Here is a 19,884-nt window from a genome sequence, read left to right as displayed (position 1 = left end):
ATTTTGGAAACCATTTGGGGCTCTGCCTCAAACTCTGCAACCTCCAATTGGAGAGCTGAACACTGAACAGGCTCCTCCCACCGAGACCGTTGGGAGGTGATGACACATCAGTAGAGAACATCCAATTGGAATTGACTTTGTTGATCGGTGTCTATTGGACTGTTTTTCTTCTTTACCTCATTCACTTTGTGTGAATTTCACCTGAACAGAGCACAACGAAAAGCTTTGTGGTTTTCTTTTTAGTCTGTTTTATGGTGATGTCCTTCAAATGTCCAGACTCACTCACTGTTTTTTTAAATTACACACAATAAAACCTGTACATTAAAAGAGTTTAAAAACGAATGTTTACCTCAAGTGGGATTTGTCAGGGAAAGACCTAAAAAGAGTGTGGATGGGGCAATTAATGGGGTGTGGCCAGCATTAGGGTTGGGTTTAGGAATCGGGCTTTAATGTTTTGATTGGGGTTTCCCCGAAATTGGAGTGCAAGAAAATACTGTTGTTGATCAGTGTCAGGTTAATATTCTTTTTTTCAGGACACATTGACATTTTTTGACAAAAAAGCTATAATTTTTTATTTTACCCTCAATAAATTTCACTTTTTTTATAATTATTCTTGTATATCAATATACTGACCATAACTAAAGACAAATAGAATGCAGAAAAACATATATTTACATCTTAAAATATCAATCTTTACAAGTTTCTCATTTTCCCCAAAGCCGGGTGGTGGCCATATTGGATTTCCATGATTTCAGGACTTCCCCCCCCCCGGAGGATCACTTCGGACTTTTTTTTCTCTCACTGAGGACATATTCAGCAACCAAAATCTGTTGAGTTTGCTTTTGTTGCAATTTGTGTGAGGTTGACCAAATATTTCTGCTAAGATGCCTGTACTATCAAGTCCCTCTACTAATCACAAGTTCAGAACCCCTCCCCATCATGCTTACCTCCTCCGAAACCCTCCCCTCCTCACTTCCCCTCTCCTCTCATCCCTATCCTCCTCGCTCTCACCCTCTCCTGGAGTGTATAGTGATGTTTGAGGGGTCGCACTCTCCACTCCCCCTCCTCGCTCTTCCCTCATTCCAAGCTCCCCCTTCCTCACCCCTCCTCACTCCTCTCTCTCCGTCCTCTCTCTCTCCCTTCCTTCCCTCCTCTCCCCTCCCTCCATTCTCTCCCCCTCCCTCCTCTCCCCCTCCCTCTACTCTGCCCCTCCCTCCATTCTCTGCCCCTCCCTCCTCTCCCTCTCCCTCCCTCCTCTCCCTCTTCCTCCCTCCTCTCTCTCTCCCCTTTCCTCCCTCCTCTATCCCTCCCTCTTTCTCTCTTACCCTTAATATTCCCATCAGTGAAGTGATGTGTTGTATTTGCTCATTCCTCATGAATGCCTTCTGCTTCTCCTTAATCGCATTCCTTATCTCACTGCTCAACCACCCTGGTCTCTTTCTGCCTCTAGTTTTACACCTCATTGGAATGTACTTACTCCGCACTCTACACATTTGTTCCTTAAAGGTTTCCCATTTCTCTGATGCTGATTGTCCTGTTGTCAGTCTCCCAATCTACATCACCCGATTCTCTCCTCATACCCTCAAGGTTTGCCTTCCTGAAATCTAATAGCCTGACTCTACTATCCTGAACTCTAACTCTTCAAAGAATCCTTGCACACACAATGTGATGGTCACTTGATCCAAAATGTTCCCCTACCTCCAATTCCTTCAACATATTTGGATCGTTACTGAACACTGCCTTAAAGAATAATCGTGACTTAAATTCGTTGCTTAAAACTAACATCGTTTTAGAACTAACATCGTTCTAAAATCGTTCTCACACTCTCACGATGTCTCTCCGAAAGGACCGTTTAGAACACCCCCCCCATCCACTTTCTCAACAATCCTCTGGAAGAAGTCCTTTCTTTCAATCTTCTGGGTCTCACTGTCTGCCATGATCTTTCCTGGGAAAGCCACATTTCAAACCTCGCCTCCAAAGCCAGTCGCCGACTGGGAATCCTCCGTCGTGCAAAGTCCTTCCTCGGCTCACCTGAGTCCTGACCACTTCACAGATGCCAACCCTCCCGATTTCATCGGGAGGCTTCCGAAAATTCACCCAAACTCCCGCCCTTACGATCACTATCCTTATCCTACCGAAATTTTGATATTTTTGCACTGTTCACTAATCAGAATGTACTAGTATGAGAATTGAATGAAAAGCATCGTCTGCTACGTATAGCATGTGGTAACTCCATAACGTTCGCTGCTACCAAATTGTACGTAAAAAATTGCAAATTCAAATGAGGAGCAGCGAAACATTGGGTCTGGATCTCGCTTATGCGATCATGCACTGAGATTTAGTGCATGCGGTATGTGTGCAATACAGTGCATGCGGTATGTATGCACAGTGTATATGCATGCGATACGCTCACTGCATGCAGCTGGGCCCCGTACCAGCCCGGCGGTCGCGACCACCGTGCGGTGTTTAACAGCCGCTAGAGTTCTACGAGTCGCGCTGCAGCTGTGGAACATCGACTTCGAAGTTACCGATGCTTCAAGCCCTCGATGTTGATTACGAAATGGCAGAAAAGAAGCTTACGAAGACCAAGAAATGGTCTCAGAAGTACAAGACCGAATACAGTCTCCAATACCCGTGTATTCGAAAGTCTGAAAGAGGAATTCATCATGCGTATTGTACAGTATGCAGCGTTGATATTTCAGTTGAGCACGGAGGTCGCGATGATATTCGGAAGCACGTTGGAAGCAAACGGCACACAGACATTGCAAAGGAGAGATCTTCGAGCACGAGTACCGGTACACTTCTGAATTATTTCACCAAACAAGGGACAAGCGAGGAAGAGGATGTTACCCGAGCGGAACTTCTCTTTAGTGGATTTATTGTGGAACATAACTTGCCCATATCAGTCTCAGATCATGCTGGACCTCTATTTTAAAAGATGTTTCCAGATTCAAAAGTTGCTTCAAAGTATGGATGTGCAAGAACAAAAACTTCAGCAATAATTGGTGAGTTGTCAAATGTTACTGCTTCATCTATTGCCGATATTGCTAGACTAGCTCCATTTGGCCTAGCTACAGACGGTAGCAATGACAGTGGTGAGGCCCAGCTATATCCTGTCCTGATTTCGTACTATGACAACAGTGCTGGGATTGTGAAGCAAGGTTTGCTAAGTTTGCCTGCGTGCAAACAAGATTCCACTGGAGAAAACATTTTCAAACTGCTTGATCATGAGTTCAGTGACAGGAAAATTCCGTGGGGAAATTGTGTTTCCTTTTGTGCTGATAATGCCTCTGTCATGGTGGGCAAGCACAAAGGAGTCGCTGCTTATATCCACAAACAAAATCCAGAGTGCTACATCATGGGATGCCCTTGCCATATGATGCACAATACGGCCAAGAAGGCGGCTCAGGCCTTACCCATTGAATTAGATGACTTTCTCATCGATATTTACTACTACTTGGACAAAAGTAGTAAACGCGTCAAAGGAGTGAAAGCACTGCAAGAACTCTGTGATGCCCCGACACACAAGATTCTGAAGCATGTCGCAACAAGGTGGCTGTCCCTTGGTCAGTGCCTAGACAGGCTGATTGAACAGTGGGAGCCACTTCGCCTCTTCTTCAAAGAAGAAGTACGAAGAAAAATGCAACCAACTGTAGCCAAGACTCTAACAACGAGCAAGAAGGACGGCACTGTATCTACTGCCAGTACTGGCACTGCAGGATCAAGCACTAGTGGAGCAGCATTCACCACTACCACTGCAGTATCTGCTGCGAAGAAGACAGCAGGGACAGCACCAAAACCAATGCTGAGAGCAGGTAGCATCACCGGCCCTTCATCACGTTCATCTACAAAGCAGATCCCTTCAGAGTCGAGAAAGACTGTGATAGTCCCATCTACAGGCAAAGAAGGACCCAAGTTAAGTTCTGCTTTTGCCAAATCACTTGATAGAAGCTCAGCAAAACCTTCGAATCAGAGGTCTTCTTCCTTGGCTGCACCTACCTCAAGCTCTCTCCTCAAACGTAAAATTGGATCTGGTACTACGAGTCTGACCTCTTCTGCTGGCAGTAAACGCAAGTGTGATCGCCCTGCGGCTAAGTGTACTACGAGTTCTACAACTAAAAGCGCATCTTCCTCAAACACTGTGCAGGAATCTAGAGAAAAACGTGTCAACAGGATGTTCTTGTCTCCACAAACAAAACTCTATTGTTTCTTCCTTCGATATGCTAACAAGCTTTTTGAGAAGGGGAATCTTCTGCTCCAAAGAGACGAACCCTGTATTCATCGCCTGCACGGAGAATTGAATGGTCTTCTGAAAGATATCTTCGTACGGTTTTTGAAACCATCGGTGTCATCGGTTGCTCTGGTAAATGTACCCTTCTCTGACAGAAATCATCAGAAGAATGATGAGGACCTCATGATTGGGAACGATGCCAAACTGTATATAAGGGAACAAAGGAGTCTCAAGAAATCCACCTTCACTCTGAGTGAGTCAGACATCCAAGGTTTCTTCAGTGCAGTTCGCTCATATTATGTGAAAGCCTGCAATTACATCTTCAAAACCTGGCCGCTAGATGATGAATTAGCCAAGCATGCTCAGGTGCTGGATGTTAAGCTACACCAAGAAGTGGGGTTTGACTGTGTGGAGTTTTTCATCAAGAAATTCCCCTGTCTGTTCAGTGGCGGTGATAGTGACATAGACAGTCTTGAGAGTGAATTCGCTCACTACCAGGCAGACGCCTCCATAGCTACAATTGCTACTGAGACAGTGAGAGTGGATGAGCAGTGGCATCGGATTTCACAGCTCACAGATCCCTGCACTGGTGCCAAGAAGTATCCTAATTTGAGCAAAGTGATGAAGGGAATCTTGGTCATTCCTCATTCGAACGCATCATGTGAGCGGGCACTCAGTCTTGTACGGAAGAATCATACTGAATTTCGTCCCAATTTGAGTGTCAAAACCCTGGAAGCTCTCTTAATTGAAAAACTAGCTCATAACACCCCTTGCTACCAGAGAGAATACAGCAGACATAATCAGAAGGGCTAAAAGAGCCACACAGCTGTCACTCAGCAAAGCTGCCATGGAAAAAGCAAGCAGCAGTAGTACCAGCCAGTAAGGTAAGAAAAATATTGCTTCTTTTGTGCTTTTTGTTAATCTTTGATTGTCCCCTAACTTACTAATATTAACATACATGTAACATTAAAAAGTGCACAATTTTCCCCTTTTTTTGTTCAAAAAGTGGGAATTCTTAACATGTTAAATGCTCCAAAATAGGGCTCAGAGGGCACTAGAGAGCGTCTAGAACCCCAGAGCTTCCAGGGCCCAAAGGCGGGCCCTGGACCCCGCCGCAAGGGTCGAGCGCTCCGCGCTCGAGATGTGCGCTTCGCGCACATTATTTGGTGTCAGTTGAAAATCCTCCCTAATTCTGATTTCCAAAAGTTGGCATCTCTGCCACTTACAAAGCTTTCGTTCACAGCCTGATGGAGTACTGCTCTCCCCTCTGGGCTGGTGCTCCTGCCTCCCACCTTTCTCGGCTTCATGCTGTGGAAACCAAGGCATTTCAGATCATTGGCATCTCTCGCAATGAGGCTGAGTCTTTGGGCCTCTCACTCTCTCACTGCAGGTTGGTCGGTGGTCTTTCTGTCTTCTACCGTCTCCTCTCCAGCCTCACCTCCACTACCCCTGCTCTCTCTGTGATTTGTCCCCACCACATTTCCACAGGGCACTCAAGGTCCGCCAACAACCCCCTTCTGGTAAAACTACCAAAATCACGAATCACTGCTCAACTTCACTCTTTCCTTCCTCTTTTTTTCCCGCCTTTGGAATAAACTCCTCACTCTATTCATTCCAATTCTTCCCTCCTGGCTTTCAAAACAGCTGTTCACCACCACCGATTATCATCCCCCATCCAAATCCTCAATCTTTTCGACCCCAGTTAATCCACCCCAATCCCACCTCTTTCAAAGTCCCTGCTTTCCTTCCTGAAAGTCCTTGTAATGTCCATCTTGTATTCCCCATGTTCCCCGCCCCATTCCTCTCCCTTCCACAGATCTCCTGTCTCTGTTCCCCACTGTTTTGTCCCTCCCACTCCCTCCCCTCTTGTCTCATGCCCCCTTGCTGTGCGTTGTGTGTTAGCTCTCACACGAGCCTCGACAAGGTATACAATTTTTTTTTTTTTAATCATTGAACCTTTATTATTACTTTTTTAAATGAAGTACGGTACTGCAAAATTCGAGGTTCTTGGAAGTATGATGAAGGTGATTTCTATTATACAGTGTTCAAATATATGATTAAATTTGAATAAAGGTTCAAAGGCAAATAAATAAATCAATAAATAATAATTGGGGTTTTACCACCATTGTACCAGTGTCTATGACAGCATTCTAACACATTTCATGAGTTATTTGTGGCTGTTGTTTATATCCTTCATAATGGCCTTAAAAACAGTAAGTTTCCTCTGGAATGATTTTTCAATGTTGTTTGACTGTCAGGCAGGAAAAAAAAAAACAATCTCACTCCTCTCTGCACATGCACGATTGGGACAAATTCAGAGACAAAGTACAGTGAAACTAGACTTATCTTTATATTCGTGTTCCAATTTGTGTTCAAAATTATAACGTGCAATTTAAATAAGTTCTTCCTTTGTCAATGTTGTTTGACTGTCAGTCATAAACTGATAAGACAGACAGACAGACAGACAGACAGAGACATGCACCAATTGATTGACCCCGCTTTTTGCTTTGCGTGCATGGAGTAATATTGACAGCTCAGGGAAGCCATTATCACGCAGAATGGTTTTGCTGTGTTCAATTTCCGCAGTGAGGTCGCACGGTGAGCAGGTGGCCAAGGCTCTATCCACAAGGTCGGTGATGAGAGCAATCTTATAATGCGTGTGAGACTCAATGAGTCCCACCGTGTATACTGCCCAGTGAAGGTAATCTTGTGACATATGGTCGTCAATAATAATCTGATTTCTCAACTAGTGTATCGAGAAAAGGGAGTGCTTTCAATTGCTCTATCTCAAAGGTGAATTCGAGTGCAAGCTGGAATGTGTCAGGATATGCAAGGATGTCCATGTACGCATCAGCAGAATATAATATATTTTTTTTAATCTAACAAATGTATCTCATACACTTATTGAAAATACACACCAAGTTATGACATTAGTGGTTAAATCATAGAAGGCGCTCTTCTCGTGCAAACAGACAAATGTTAGCGAGCACCTGATCAATTTGGCATACTATTGCTATGCCATCCAATTGAGCTTGTATGGTGTCATTAACAACTTGGGCACTCAGTAGAGCACACGGATCTGGGTTCAGACCTGAACTAAAATTTCATCGGCGTGTTCTTGTCACCGAACCAACTCATCCACCCAGTTTCGTCTGAATTAGTCCATAACTTTTTGAGATACCGTGTTGTATATCATTTTATCCCCATCACTCAATGGTGAAGAATCACTTTGATTCTGATCACAATCAAGAAAAAAATTCTGATCTCGATCTAGATCCAGATTCAGATCTTCACCAAAATATGCGAAATCCCAAATTTTTTTTGAATCTGTCCGCAACTTTTTAAGATATCTTGTTCACAAGTAGACAGACAGGGGTGAAAATATAACCCCCATCCATCTTCGGTGGCAGAGGTAATAAACTCAACTGTGCACGTTGCTGTGTTCACGAGTTCCACATAGACCGACTCGGAAATCGACGGAGGTTCGAGATTGCTGTGTTATAGCGATGCTGCATAAATACGGATGGCTTCCTTGTGTATCTTGTATATAAAGTTGTATTGTCTGTCTGTCTGTCTATCAATAGAATCGGCCCCACCAGTAGTTACCCCATCATATTTCAGACCGTTGGAATCCTCTTGGCAAATGGAGATGGAAGAAAACATTTTCAAACCAACAAGGTCGGGGGTTCAGTGTGGGAGGAAGACCCCAATTCTCTCAATGTAAATGTGTATCCTTTTGGACCACCCAGTGGTAGGCAGTATATTACAAATCATCACATGGCAAAACTCCAAATTACTTCTGCACAAAGTGCTGGTCTATCTGCTGGAAAAATATAAAGCAGCTCATTCCATTGACATGATTTGTGACAGTCAAGTTACAGGTCGTTTACAACCAGTTAGCACGTGAAAACCAAAGCAAGATCCATCCATTGGGACCATACTCTGGAAAGAGCATCATTGCTGCCAAAGCAGTCTCCTGGGCTATTGGGCACAATCCTGGACAGGTCACCACTCTGACAAAGGATACTCAAATTGCTCAATCATCCCAGCAAGCTCGTACTCATTTTGCCAACCTCACAATGATGACAAGATGAGTCAATCCCACGTGGTATTAATTCAACAGCCAAGCAGAATTTGAAGGTTAATATTCTTTATTTCGGGACAAATTGACATTTTTTGACAAAAAAGCTATAATTTTTTATTTTACCCTTGACGTGGATTTCTACCCTCGAACCGCGTCGTGATCGAAAGGATTCTTTAGATTGTTGAGGGATCTTGACCTCCTCGAGGATTCAACGTCTAGCCGACTCAGTGTTGCATGTACCGGGATAAAATAAACCACAGAAGTCCAGTAATAATCAATGTCCACAAGGAGTTCTTTCTTCTGTCCCATTTATTTGCTGTTCCTCAGATCATCCTCCCCTCCCCATATATCCATTCCATTTTATAAGCAGAGAGGGCTTTTGATCGCAAGAACAGAATGCACAGCTTATCAGCCCGGTCACCTTGTACTTGCAGAAAACCCAAGCAATGTCCAAAGTGTCAAAGAAAGACAAGATTATAAGTAGGTGGTAGGCCTTAACAACTAAATAGTAGAACAGTCGAGGAAAAACACAAACACTTTGACCTACTCAGACTGAGGCAAAGGTTTCTTGTCTAGAGAGTAATAATTTCCCCAACACTCACCCCTTGTTGCCTAAAAAGGCAACACTAGTTAAGTTTAACGATATATATTTTCTCTTCACTTGGAAATACATTCTCTCTTGCGTTTGAGTGTGCCCATTTTCTTGGGTAGTCACATCCCCCCTTTTCCCATCGTAGAGCTCAGTCCCTTAGCCTTTCCTGTCCCGCAAGCCAGGTGGCTTCATGTGGTTGTACAGCTTCGGACCTGGTTGAGGTTCCGGTAGGCCCCTAGGCCGATAGAAGATAAGGCTTCCCGTTGGGCTGCACAGCTGATTTTCAACAAACTATTTCGGGAACAAAGCAGATGAGCAAGAGTGGATTGACAATTCCCGTGAATATTGAACACATTCATTTGCGCTACTTATGGATTTCCAAGTTCAGGTTCTATCTCAAAAGAGTCGTCGGACTCAGTCTCAAAACCAGGGTATGAGGGTGGTGCTTGGGCCACCATCACCTTTTTAGCAGTATTCCTCTTTAGACAAGAAACAATCAATGCCGGCATTGTAATTGTTGCACATCTAACAAGCACCACTGCAATGATGATCCACAATAACCCATCGGAAATCCAATGCAATAGGGTAGTTCCCCAGCCTCCAAAAATCCCTTCAAACCAGGAATAAAGCCCATCTTTCGTAAAATAATTGTGATACTTGGCTCCTTCTTGCTTAATCTTGTCAGCTATGTTTGTGATTTTCTCCGAGTTATCAGGGATATAAGTACAACACTCAGAGTTAATTACAGCACACGTTCCTCCTTGAGCCGCGAGAATGAGGTCGAGCGCAACTCGGTTTTGCATTGAAACTGCACGTAGGGCGACGACCTCCGAGTTGATATCAACCATGCCTTGAGCAGTTTTATTTGCCAATAATTCAAGCGAAGCAGCTAACTCTGCCAATCCCACAGACGTTTGTCCAACACCGTAGTGAGGGATTAAAATCATGAAGAACAGTTCAGTTGACGTGAAACCCCGTTTACCCCGTTTCAAATGCTCAAAAGGTGACTTAGATAACAGGCGCATATGTGGCAAAATGAATGACAAGAAACAAGATCCACTCCAATTAACTGGAAGCCATGGGTATGCTCGATTTCCACACACGAAATAGGTATTATTTAAAGCGACTTGTGGTCCCACCGTGTGATTTTCATAAACATAATGACTGCATTCAGAATTCCCTAATCTTCTTTCTCCCCGTGCCTCTTGTACCAAGCATAGTTCAGGTTTTTCTGTTGCCCGTTCAACCATAAAATGTGGAGGCATTTTACTTAAATTAAAATTTGGCCAAAACCAGTTACTGAAATTTCGTTGTCAGAGGCAATTTCCATTTCCATTGGTAATGATGTGGTCGTTAAGGTTATTATCTTGTTTATCCCAGTTTCTTTCCTTTGCCCAGTACCCACACCATTCACTCAGATTAAATGGAATAGCCAGAAGCGGTATCCCAGTAACTGCTGAATGAGGTATCTTAGTACAAACCCAGCAATTGGTTTTATTAAAAGCCTTAGCGTGTTTACGAGAAAGAGCCAGATAAGTGTTTATTCCATGTGGTGAACCCACTCTGCCCGTTAAGCTTCTTCGGTCTCTGAGTGCCATGGGCTTAGTTTGGTTGGTAGTCTGATAGGCCCATCTCCAAAGAACATGCAAATAACGTTGATCACAGACAGTACTTATCGGTTTAACAGACCAAGTACACATTGCACCACCTGCATTTAGTAGTACAAATAATCCTGCAATGGAAAGAATCATTAAAGTTATGAGGAAGCAATGTTCTCCTCGGGTTCTTTTTTGCCGTGTGCCAGTTTGCATTGTGTGGCATGGATCCATGTTGCTCTTCCTTTACACTTCACAGCTGTATGGGTAGTTAGCAGTATTTGAAATGGCCCACACCAACGTGCCTGAAGAGAGTTCTTCCGTTTGTAAATTTTCACGTAAACAAAGTCTCCGGGTTTGAAGTTGTGATGATCAGATGTGGCTGGTTCTGGCAGAGCTTGTTTCTCCTGTGCATAAAAAGTTCTTACAGCATGATTCAGAGAGATACAGAACGTAAGCAACGTGTCGTCTTTTTGCTGCACGTTCATGTCTTTCATAGTCAAAGGAGGTGAGTTCGGTAATCTCATTGGTCTTCCCATCATAATCTCATGCGGAGATAAGCCAGTGTTTTTATTTGCGGTAGATCTCATAGTCATGAGAGCAATTGGCAGAGCATCTGGCCATTTTAATCCATTTTTAATCCAAAAAAAAAAAAAATCCAGTTTGTTCACAAATCTTGGCCAGTTTATTCTTTAGGAATCCATTTTTCCTCTCTACTGCCCCCACAGATTGCGGACGATGCGGGCAGTCGAAATGTTGCTTGATTTGCAATACGCGACACAATTCTTTCACCACTTCGGCTGTGAAATGAGTGCCTTGGTCACTGGAGATCCTACAAGGTATTCCAAACCTACAGATGAAATCCTTCATCAACAGTTTAACCACAGTAATGGCATCTGCTTTCCGAGAAGGGTAAGCCTCAACCCATTTGGTGAACAAATCGACGATGACTAACGCAAATTCAAAACCTCAGCATTTTGGTAACTGAACAAAATCCATCTGGATATGAACAAAAGGTCTGAATGGAATTGGATGACCTCCTGGGGCCATCTCCACCCCCCTTGCTGGGTTATGTTTTTGGCAAATATGACATGTCTTACAATACTGTTCTGCAATTGGACTAAACCCCGGGGCAAACCACTGTCTCCCAATTGAAGCACTCATGCCCCTTTTGCTCGTATGCCCGGCCCCATGTGCCAATCGGGCGAGCCAAGGTAAGAGAGCTCTTGGTGCCACCACACGACCATCAGATGATCTCCATAATTTGGATTCATTTTCGAATTCACATCCAGCCAGTATCCACAAATCTTGTTCTTTAGCACTGACAGCTGTCTGCAAAGTGTTTATATCGTCAATGGTCGGCGTTGCCTCTTGTCTCAATACACATTGTGATATTAAAAGAGCTCTGGTGTGGGCAGCAGATTTTGCAGCTGCATCTGCCCTGGCATTTCCCCGTGAGACGTCATCAGATCTCCCAGTGTGGGCGTCACATTTTACCACTGCAATTTGGTGAGGCAGAAGTATTGCTTCCAGCAGATTCGCAATCCATGCTCCATTCCTCACCTGCGCACCTGATGATGTTATAAAACCCCTTTCGCGCCAGAGTGCTCCGAATTCGTGTACAGCACCAAAGGCAGAGCCGGAGTCAGTGTAGATTGTCACTATTTGGCCTTTGGCTAAATGGCATGCACGAGTGAGGGCGAACAGTTCTGCCTGCTGCGCGGAACAGCACTCAGCCAATCTCCCGCTTTCGATCACTTCGTGATCAGAGCAAACGGCGTAGCCTGTTAATAAATATCCATCAGGTGCACGTGATGATGAGCCGTCGACATATAGAACCAATTCAGAATTTTGGATTGGTGTGTCTCTCAAGTCAGGACGGGGTTGACACGTGTGGGTGATTATCTCTTCACAATTGTGAGGATCACCATCTTGTACTCCTGGCAACAAACGAGCACGATTCAGCGGTGCGCATCTCCTAATCGTAATGTTCGTGGGTGCTGTGAGTGAGAGTTCGTATGTCGTTGCTCTTGAAGCCGACAAATGTTGTGTTTTCGTTTTTAACAATACAGCTGTCACTGCATGCGGTACCAGGAGAACCAAAGTGTTTCCCGCGACGAGCGCTTCTGTCGCCTGCACCGCGAGCGAAGCGGCTGCTACTGCCTTGAGACAAGGGGGGAATCCTTGCGCTACCGGATCCAATTTAGTACTATAATATGCAACAGGCCGTAATTTATTTCCGTGCTGCTGTGTCGGCACAGATTGTGCGAATCCCTGTCTCTCACATGCGTACAAATGGAAAGGTTTTTCATAGTTTGGTAAACCCAGAGCGAGAGCCGAAGAAAGAGCTTGCTTTAACGTCACAAAAGCCTTGTCTGCATTTTATGTCCATGCAAGTGGGCTGGGCGCGTTTGCCGAACCAATGTCCACCAGGGGGCGCACTAAGGCCGCATAATCTGTTATCCACTGTCTGCAATAGCCGGTCATTCCGAGGAAAGACCTCATCTGTTTAGCAGTAGTTGGCTTGGGCAGGTTTAATATTGCCGCTATACGTTCAGGGGAGATGCGTTTTGTATCTCCCTTCAGAATATGCCCCAAATATTTCACTTCTTCTTGGCAAAATTGCAATTTAGCTCTCGATGCTTTGTGTCCTTTCCTGGCTAAGGCCCTCAACAATGTTAATGTATCTCGTTCGCATGCGTCTTTTGACGCTGAACAGATCAGCAGGTCGTCAACATATTGAATCAGTGTGGATCCACAAGGGAAAACTACATCATCCAAGTCGTCTTTGAGGGCCCTCGAGAATAATGTTGGACTTTCACAATACCCCTGGGGCAATACAGTCCAAGTGTATTGCTTTCCCTGGTAGGTGAATACAAACAGAAACTGTACTTCTTGGGCTATTGGTATACTAAAAAAAGATGAACAAAGATCCACAACACTAAAATAGGTAGTGTTACTTGGGATGCTTGATAGAATGGTAGTTGGATATGCAATTACAGGAAAAGCTGGAATTACCGCATCATTCACTGCCCTCAAATCCTGTACGAATCTCCACGTTGGCTTTCCAGGTTTTCTCACAGGTAAGATCGGTGTATTACATTGACTAACAGTGGGAATAATTATCCCTTGTTTCAATAGCGCTTCCACTACGGGAGCAATTCCTACCTCTGCTTCTGGAGACAAAGGGTATTGCGGTTTTCGAGGCAGTTTCTTTTTGGATCTATAGTGATCTTGATTGGATTCATACTTTTAATTTGGCCGACATCGTTGGCATGTGTTGCCCACAGACAAGTCGGGACTTGTTCGAGTATTTCAGGTAATTTTCCTGACCCATTTAATTCTGAGAGATCGACCACCTCGAACACAGCTTTTGCTGATCCTTGACATTCTGTCCAACAGAATCCCTGTTCCCCGATCTTCCAAAGTCCGATTACTTGGCTCGCTTCCATCAAAGTCGCTTGTGATGCTTTTTTCAAAGAGGTTACCATGTGACCAATGTCCGTTTCTTGGTAACCTTCTGCAATCGCTGAAGTAACATGTGGTGTAACACTGGACGGTTGGTTCCACAATTTTAATTGTTCCTGCGTGAGATGCACCTCCAGGCCAATCCCTTGCTTCCCAATCCAAATTGTTCCCAACACTAAGTCAAAGGTCTGGTGTAATTTCGAGAGTGTTTCACTCGCATAGACGTTATCTTTTCCCTTGATGTTGCAATCTGCAATGCAATGTAGTCGAGTCTGTAAGTACCGTCTGTCCATGCCGTGTTTACTCACCCAATCGAGCACCTCGGGTACGTTTCTCTCCAAATGTGATAAATATTCCTGCAAATGGTTAAATGCTTCACAATTAATCACAGTCCATTGATATACAAGATTTTCTGTATTTTCCTGTAATAAATTCATCATAGTTATGTGTGATTCGTGAGGTATTTCTAAATATACACCCTCAGGGGTACACTTAATTGAACAATTCAGCTTGCATAACAGATCTCTCCCCAACAGATTAATTGGTGTATCAGTTGCCATCAAAAATGCATGGTTTGCCAACAATGGTCCAATTTCCACCCGGAGTTGCTCTGTCAGTGGAAGGTACTAGCAACTCCTGACATTCCCACTACTTTTACTCGTTCTCGCGATAACGGGGCGTCTGGGAAATCACTCCTGAGCGCAGATTTGGTCGCTCCTGTGTCGACTAAGAAAGGAATCTCTTGGCCTTCAATTTTCAAAGTCAAATTTGGTTCGTCACATGGTTTCAAAGTCAGGAAGGGTAACTCAGACGAAGTCGCTTCTTTTCTTTGTCATAAAACGAATGGGTTTTGTGTTTGAAATGAACCTTGAGATGGAGGAGGAAGAAATGAGGGTGGAGGAGGAGGGAACGAGGCTGGAGGAGGAGGAGGAGGGAATTCGGTTTGAGGTGCAGTGGGTTGAAATGAACCAGCTTGCTCAAACTGTGTTCCCCATCTTTCCTGCTGTCTATAATATGGATTTTCATTCACTGGAGGCGTGGAGTGTCTGTGAGTTTCATCTCTGTATTGTGCCGCTGGTCTCTGTTCTACCGGTTCATACGAACTATAAGTTCGACTGTTTCTACGATTTCGGCATTCGTTAGCCCAGTGTCCTTGTTTTCCGCATGTATAACAGAAATCTCTGCGCTGGTCTCTGTATTTTGGTCTGTGACGGTAATAGGTTTGCCCTCGGTTTTGTGCATTATATCTCACATTCCTTTCCCCGGGGCATTCACCTTGACCTTGAACCTGGGATAGCATTAATGTTGATTCGTTTTCCTCGTCAGAACGATGTTTCAACAATGAATTACAATGCATTACATATTCCATCAAGTCTTTCACTTCCTTTAATTCCCAACCAATACATACTCGCTTTATTTCATTTTGTAATTTGGCCGTCAAACCATTAAGGTATACATGAGCAAATGGTACCCCCTCTTCCTTCAGTCCAGAGTGACATTGGTATACACCCCGAAAACGCTCTAAGAACTCCAATGGGTCCTCGCCAGCGCGTTGCCTGCACATCTGTATTTTTTCCCAGTCGGTCTTAAGTGTTACCACCTCTGTGACAGCGTCAATGAGGGTGTCAATATGTTCTTTGAGCTCCTCCCTGTTCCCAGGAGCTTCATCTGGCCATGCAGCGACCTGTTTCAATTGTCGGAGTAACCCCTCTGGTACCACTAATTTTAATAATATTTCCATGTCCATATATGTTGGCTGATGGCATGCCACCACCACGCGTAGCTCCGCCTGGAATTTTTTTGGGTTCTCTCGTATCTTCGGCATGTCATTTACGATGGCTCTTAATTCAGAGCCCCACGGACGGTATATCGCTTGTACCTCCCTTGCACCCTGGTAATCTCGCAATGGAAACGCGCTAATGAGTGCCTCATCATCTCCGTCCTTCGCGGTCTCTGGCATTATTTTTTTTGATCGAGTTTGTATTTTACCCTTGTCAGCAAGAGGAACTTTATTTTTGCTTTGTGTTCTTGTTTATTTCTTAATTACTCGCCTGGCTCCCCGTTGATCCTCTCCTTGCCCTGTGGCATCATCTCCCTCTGTCTCTCCCGCTTCTTCGTCCTCGAGCGGTTGTGCTATCGGAACTGTGCACTCTGGCCATGTATCTGAGTCTTCTTCTTCATCCTCAAATCTGACAGCCACTGCTCGCTGTCTCTTGGTTTTATTTTCAAGTCTCACCGGCATTTGCTTCGTTAATTGGTCTAGCTGACCCTTCAGGTTTAACAACCGTGCCTTTTCGTCTCTGTCATGACATTCCTTCATCCAATTTATATAAACGCTCCAGTTCACCTGCTTCTGGACCTTTTTGTCACTATTTTTCACTTCTAGTACTTTTCTTAAATTGTCTAAACACTCGTGATCGAACGTTCCATTCTCAGGGAAGGGTAATCGACTATTTTTGGTCCAATTGCACCATTTCCCCATGTCTCTCACAGCTTCAGGCCCATACTTATCAAGCATAATTCTTGCACATGTACTTCTCTGTGGTTTTTGAATAAAATTTTCCTCGGTATACACAATTTCCTTCCTTTTACAATTTCTATTTCCCATCTCTAAAATCACACAAATCACAACCGCTAAATTCACTCTAAAATCACAGAATAAAATAATTCACACCCTCGGAGAACCCTCCCTGCTTTCCTTCGCTCAAGCACTTGTCGTTCCTCCAGGCACTGCCTCCGGCAGATTAAGCACCTCCGGTCACGAGCGCCGCACAACGCCGATTCGAATCCGTGTCACTGGCACCAACTGACGTGGATTTCTACCCTCGAACCGCGTCGTGATCGAAAGGATTCTTTAGATTGTTGAGGGATCTTGAACTCCTCGAGGATTCAACGTCTAGCCGACTCAGTGTTGCATGTATCGGGATAAAATAAACCACAGAAGTCCAGTAATAATCAATGTCCACAAGGAGTTCTTTCTTCTGTACCATTTATTTGCTGTTCCTCAGATCATCCTCCCCTCCCCATATATCCATTCCATTTTATAAGCAGAGAGGGCTTTTGATCGCAAGAACAGAATGCACAGCTTATCAGCCCGGTCACCTTGTACTTGCAGAAAACCCAAGCAATGTCCAAAGTGTCAAAGAAAGACAAGATTATAAGTAGGTTGTAGGCCTTAACAACTAAATAGTAGAACAGCAGAGGAAAAACACAAACACTTTGACCTACTCAGACAAGGCAAAGGTTTCTTATCTAGAGAGTAATAATTTCCCCAACACCCTCAATACATTTCACTTTTTTTTAATAATAATTCTTGTATATCAATATACTGACCATAACTCGAGACAAATAGAATGCAAAAAAACATATATTCACATCTTAAAATATCAATCTTTAAAATTTTCTCATTTTCCACAAAGCCGCGTGGCGACCATATTGGATTTCCATGATTTCAGGACTTCCCCCCCCCGGAGGATCCCTTAGGACTTTTTTTTCTCTCACTGAGGACATATTCAGGAACCAAAATCTGTTGAGTTTGCCTTTGTTGCAATTTGTGTGAGGTTGACCAAATATTTCTGCTAACATGCCTGGACTATCAAGTCCCTCTACTAATCACAACTTCAGAACCCCTCCCCATCATGCTTACCTCCTCCAAAACCCTTCCCTCCTCACTTCTCCTCTCCTCTCATCCCTATCCTCCTCGCTCTCACCCTCTCCTGGAGTGTATAGAGATGTTTGAGGGGTCGCACTCTCCACTCCCCCCACCTCGCTCTTCCCTCATTCCAAGATCCTCCTTCCTCACCCCTCCTCACTCCTCTCTCCGTCCTCTCTCTCTCTCTCCCTTCCTTCCCTCCTCTCCCCCTCCCTCCCCTCTGCCCCTTCCTCCACTCTCTCTGCCCCTCCCTCCTCTCCCTCTCCCTCCCTCCTCTCCCTCTCCCTCCCTCCTCTCTCTCTCCCCCTTCCTCCATCCTCTCTCCCTCCCTCTTTCTCTCTGATCCTTAATACTCCCATCAGTGAAGTGATGGGTTGTATTTGCTCATTCCTCATGAATGCCTTCTGCTTCTCCTTAATAGCATTCCTTATCTCACTGCTCAACCACCCTGGTCTCTTTCTGCCTCTAGTTTTACACCTAAATGGAATGTACTTACTCTGCACTCTACATATTTGTTCCTTAAAGGTTTTCCATTTCTCTGATGCTGATTGTCCTGTTATCAGTCTCCCAATCTGCATCACCCAATTCTCTCCTCATACCCTCAAGGTTTGCCTTCCTGAAATCTAATAGCCTTACTCTACTATCCTGAACTCTAACTCTTCAAAGAATCCTTGCACACACAATGTTATGGTCACTTGATCCAAAATGTTCCCCTACCTCCAATTCCTTCAACATATTTTGATCGTTACTTAACACTGACTTAAAGAATAATCGTGACTTAAATTTGTTGCTTAAAACTAACATCGTTTTCGAACTAACATCGTTCTCACACTCTCACTATGTCTCTCCGAAAGGACCGTTTCGAACACCCCCCCCCCCCCATCCACTTTCTCAACAATCCTCTGGAAGAAGTCCTTTCTTTCAATCTTCTGGGTCTCACTATCTGCCATGATCTTTCCTGGGAAAGCCACATTTCAAACGTCGCCTCCAAAGCCAGTCGCCGACTGGGAATCCTCCGTCGTGCAAAGTCCTTCCTCGGCCCACCTGTGCTCCTGACCACTTACAAAGCTTTCATCCACAGCCTGATGGAGAACTGCTCTCCCCTCTGGGCTGGTGCTCCTGCCTCCCACCTTTCTCGGCTTCATGCTGTGGAAACCAAGGCGTTTCGGATCATTGGCATCTCTCGCAATGAGGCTGAGTCTTTGGGCCTCTCACTCTCTCACCGCAGGTTGGTCGGTGGTCTTTCTGTCTTCTACTGTCTCCTCTCCAGCCTCGCCTCCACCACCCCTGCTCTCTCTGTGATTTGTCCCCACCACATTTCCACAGGGCGCTCAAGGTCCGCCAACAACTCCCTTCTGGTAAAACTACCAAAATCACGAATTACTGCTCACCTTCACTCTTTCCTTCCTCTTTTTTTCCCGCCTTTGGAATAAATTCTCTGACTCTATTCATTCCAATTCTTCCCTTCAGGCCTTCAAAACAACTGTTCACCACCACCTCTTATCATCCCCCATCCAAATCTTCAATGTTTTCGACCCCAGTTAATCCACGCCAATCCCACCTCCTTCAAAGTCCCTGCTTTCCTTCCTGAAAGTCCCTGTAATGTCCATCTTGTATTCCCCATGTTCCCTGCCCCATCCCTCTCCTTTCCACAGATCTCCTGTCTCTGTTCCCCACTGTTTTGTCCCTCCCACTCCCTCCCCTCTTGTCTCATGCCCCCTTGCTGTGCGTTGTGTGTTCGCTCTCACACGAGCCTTGACAAGGTATACAAGGAAGGTGATTTGTATTATACAGTGTTCAAATATATGATTAAATTTGAATAAAGGTTCAAAGGCAAATAAATAAATCAATAAATAATTGGGGTTTTCCCACCATTGTACCAGTGTCTATGACAGCATTCTAACACATTTCATGAGTTATTTGTGGCTGTTGTTTATATCCTTCATAATGGCCTTAAAAACAGAAAGTTTCCTCTGGAATGATTTTTCAATGTTGTTTGACTGTCAGGCAGGAAAAAAAAACAATCTCACTCCTCTCTGCACATGTACGATTGGGACAAATTCAGAGACAAAGTACAGTGAAACTAGACTTATCTTTATATTCGTGTTCCAATTTGTGTTCAAAATTATAACGTGCAATTTAAATAAGTTGTTCCTTTGTCATAAACTGATAAGACAGACAGACAGACAGAGACATGCACCAATTGATTAACCCCGCTTTTTGCTTTGCGTGCATGGAGTAATATTGACAGATAATGACAGA

The sequence above is a fragment of the Eptatretus burgeri genome, chromosome 9, assembly GCF_056783735.1.
Source record: "Eptatretus burgeri isolate ZD-2024b chromosome 9, Ebu_testis_v1, whole genome shotgun sequence".
NCBI lineage: Eukaryota > Metazoa > Chordata > Myxini > Myxiniformes > Myxinidae > Eptatretus > Eptatretus burgeri.
The sequence above is the reverse complement of the archived record's forward strand: the minus strand, read 5'-3'. Positions refer to the sequence as shown.